This window comes from Apis dorsata, unplaced genomic scaffold, assembly GCF_000469605.1.
Source record: "Apis dorsata unplaced genomic scaffold, Apis dorsata 1.3 scaffold_153, whole genome shotgun sequence".
Lineage (NCBI taxonomy): Eukaryota > Metazoa > Arthropoda > Insecta > Hymenoptera > Apidae > Apis > Apis dorsata.
This window is the reverse complement of record NW_006263444.1, coordinates 1,133-4,690: the sequence shown is the minus strand read 5'-3', so window position 1 is coordinate 4,690 and position 3,558 is coordinate 1,133. Positions and strand designations below refer to the sequence as shown.

The 3,558-nt window shown below is 31.3% G+C and overlaps 1 protein-coding gene across 6 annotated transcripts in view; it reads right to left on the bottom strand.

Annotated features, from left to right (window-relative positions):
* The window catches only part of LOC102672195 (solute carrier family 41 member 1-like), a 9,822-nt gene that overhangs the window by 5,193 nt on the left and 1,071 nt on the right, over positions 1-3,558 (bottom strand). The window contains exons 1-3 of one of the 6 annotated variants that reach the window (XM_006613484.2): positions 2,607-2,807; positions 1,906-2,030; positions 631-728 (exon numbers count right to left, since the gene is read on the bottom strand). The gene's annotated coding sequence lies outside the window, so the exon portion shown is untranslated. Of the gene's footprint in view, positions 1-630; positions 925-956; positions 980-1,905; positions 2,031-2,606; positions 2,808-3,558 lie in introns of those variants that run through there. The other 5 variants (XM_006613485.2, XM_031509447.1, XM_006613487.2 and 2 more) reach the window with 5 other exon arrangements.

Here is a 3,558-nt window from a genome sequence, read left to right as displayed (position 1 = left end):
AAAAAAAAAGGTAGCGTTTCAAAAAAAAAAAAAAAAAAAGAAAAAAAGAAAGAAAGAAAAGAATTGATCTTTTTATCGAATCAATTTATATTTCGTTCATGTTATACCACGCAAAAATACGATGGTACGTAAGACGATATTGATCCTCGAGTTTCGATGATTGTTACGTTTCATTTGCGATATTTTCTATTTTTTTTATTTTTTTTTTAAACGATCATACTTTTTTAAAAAAAAAATCGAGTCGAAAGTAAATGAAAATTGAACGTTAATTATCGTCTTATGCAAATTATACATATTTATACATATTTCCATATAACGTAAAATATATATTTTTTTTCCGCGATATGATCGCGTTATATCGAAAGTTTGTTTTTTATGTTCGATGACGATTTTGGAAAAAATATAGAAAATAGGAAGGAATAGGAAACGTGTATGTATATTCGTGCAGGAGCGCGCGCGCGCGAGCGTGCGTGTGTATGAGAGAGATATAGAAAGAGAGAAAGAGAGTGAACAATTTTAACATGTATTTTGCCAATTATAGGATGTCGATTAGCGTCCCTGCCGTTTACATAAAAGATATTAGGATTGAGGAAGGAAAAAATTTTTTTTATAATATAGAAAAAAAGTTACCTTTATCTTTGTAAGGGAATCCTCGATGATGTATCGAACCTTGACCAGATTCATAGACCCGAAAAATGATTTTCAATGTTCTCGAAACTGTGTTGATTCTGATAAAAAAGAAAAATCAACCGTCGTCACGCATTTGGTGGTGTAAGGCTGGTGGCCTGGTGCGAGGCCGTTTCACACTATGGTTACATCGCGACTGATCTCGATCATGCATCACGTTTGTCTCCTTAAAACTCGCTTAGGACTTTTACCGGGAACATACGCTAAACGGAGCAAGCGCGAATTTATCGATCGCCAGTCGACGAAGTAAACCTTGATTGCTCGCCTACCTTACCGTCTGCTTTTCCTTGGCTACCTAACTCTATATCTTTCCGTTTTCTTGCCCATCTAACTACCAACCTATCGCCCGTCTTTCAAACCTGTCTTTTTCTCTTAATCCTTTATCTTACTCATTCCTATTATTCATACATTATCTGTTATCTCATTATTGCTCGTTCACGTAACGTATCTACTATTTACGTCTGTCTGATTAATTATTAGATTATTTCTTCGTTTAACTACGATCTCTTTAAATATCGTATGGCCTCTCTCACCTCTGCCTGTTACTTCGCTTCATCGACCTTCTTACTAAAGAATCGCTACATCAGTCTATTTTAAATCTAATTTTGTCTTAACATTCGATATTTTGATGTAATTGGTTAATTAATCATAATCGAATTGAACGAACGGTCTAGTCGGAGATTATCATTTTAAATTGTTCGTTGTTGTAAAAAAAATTGAAAGCATAAATTACCGAAGAAAACGAAACGAATCTTTTTTTACATTTGACGAAAAATCGAATTTTATAATTTCATTTATACGTTAAATCTTATACGAATCGACATCTATTATACGAAACGTGAAAGTAGTATGTAATAGCGATCGGTCGAACGATAATATATTTATTAAAAATTGCTCGTTTCGTATTTGTCGTTTTATCGTTAATTTTAGCTTTATTATCTGCATACATTATACAAAATCTGTGTATACTTGCAATATTTATTTATTATTTACTAATTATATTAATTTAATTATGATAATGTTTATATTTATTATATATATAAATATTTTCCGCGCGCGCGCATGTGTATTATTATTATATATTTTTATCATACCATGTACTTTTTATCTATATACTTCCTAAAAGATCGATTATGTAAGACCTCTGATAGTCGGTCGTCCGCAAATCGAGCGTTTCACTTTGACATTGAGTTTCGACTCACGAGTATCGCAACTCACCGCGTTATAACTGAATCGAGAGTTTCCTGCACTTTGTGACGCAAAGATTTTTCTCATTCATCGTTTAATCCCAATTATCATTTCTTCTTTCGGTCCACGTTAATAGAACGAATCATTTTTGATACCTGTAATAATTGGCTCTTTGCATCTTATTATGCAATAAATTATATATTATAAATTACTTATATATATATATATACACATATATTGACGTCGATTGATCTCAGAAATGTATATACATCGCGTGCGTATATAAACGAGTAATAATATGAGTAATAAAACGAATAATTGTTGAAAAAGAACTGTCAAATTTGCATAATTTATACGCAAGAATAAACGAAGAATATGAAATTAACTATAATGATATGACGATATAATGATGTTTGATAAATATTTGAATATTCGTACACACGTGTACGTAAAAATAGTAAATAGAAAATAGAATAAGAATAAGATAGATAGAAATGTGTTATAATTAAATTTTCGATAAAAATTATATCTAAATGGGTCTATCTATTGATTATTATTGAAATAATAAGTGACGAGCGTGCAAATGAGCGAATTAGTAATGATGTAGTGATTTACATTGGGAAGAAGACGGGAGAAGAAAAAAATAAAAGAAATAGAAGAGTTGGATTATGAGAATATTATCGCGATTGTTATATTATGTTGTAATATCACGTGGAGGTAAATATACGTACAAGTTTGACGTGTCATTTTTTTTCCGTTGTTTTACACCCGCGATAATATATGTATCTCTTAAAATCTAAACTATCTTGTTGTTAACATCGAGTTTCTACGGATATGCGATACGTGTATGCGAATTAAATTCTTGGGTATGATAAATAATACTCGAGAGATTGTGCAATGCGTATGTATATAAATCGACGATCAAAATGACACTATGAGGAGAAAATAAAATACTTGAATGAAAAGTAAAATGAAAAGTAAATGTATTAATTGTAAATACGAAATAACGAGTGTGAAAAATAGAAATTATGCACAATAGGAAATCAAACGAGACGTGTGATATTCGTGCATCAGGATTTGCAAACATTGCCGTTTAACGTTAACGGCGCGCGAGTACGAAGCACTTCCGTAACATATTCACAAATTGATAAATTACTCCACGTGTTTAAGTTCGACCATGAGGAGCAATAACTTAACATACGTTTGGTTCCCGTGACCTGCGAACCGTGCTTTCGATCTCGTTTCTTTCGTTTATCGTGGAAGGCCAAGAGAGTCTTTCGTTCCTTTATCCCTATACTCGTTTTTTGCTATATCTCGTAACAAAGAAGACGTATAGTTGGTTTGTATTTTATAATTATATCTATGCACGGCGAGATGAAAAAAAAAAGAGATAAATACGAAGAAAAAAGATTTCATGAAGAAAGGATCATTTGCGCGCGATCAGATAAAAATGTCTTTTATAATTCGCGTTTTTTTCGCACATCGTTAAATGCATAATATTTTCTTTCTTTCTTTCTTTCTTTTTTTTCCTATTTTAAATTCAAACTTAACGTATTACAAAACTCGATAACCGATTTATAGCAATTTAGCTTTTCTTAAGCTTAATGTTAATTTTTATTCTATATCTTGGTTTTTCTTTTCTTTTTCCATTTCATAATAATTGATGATAGTAATAAATGAAGA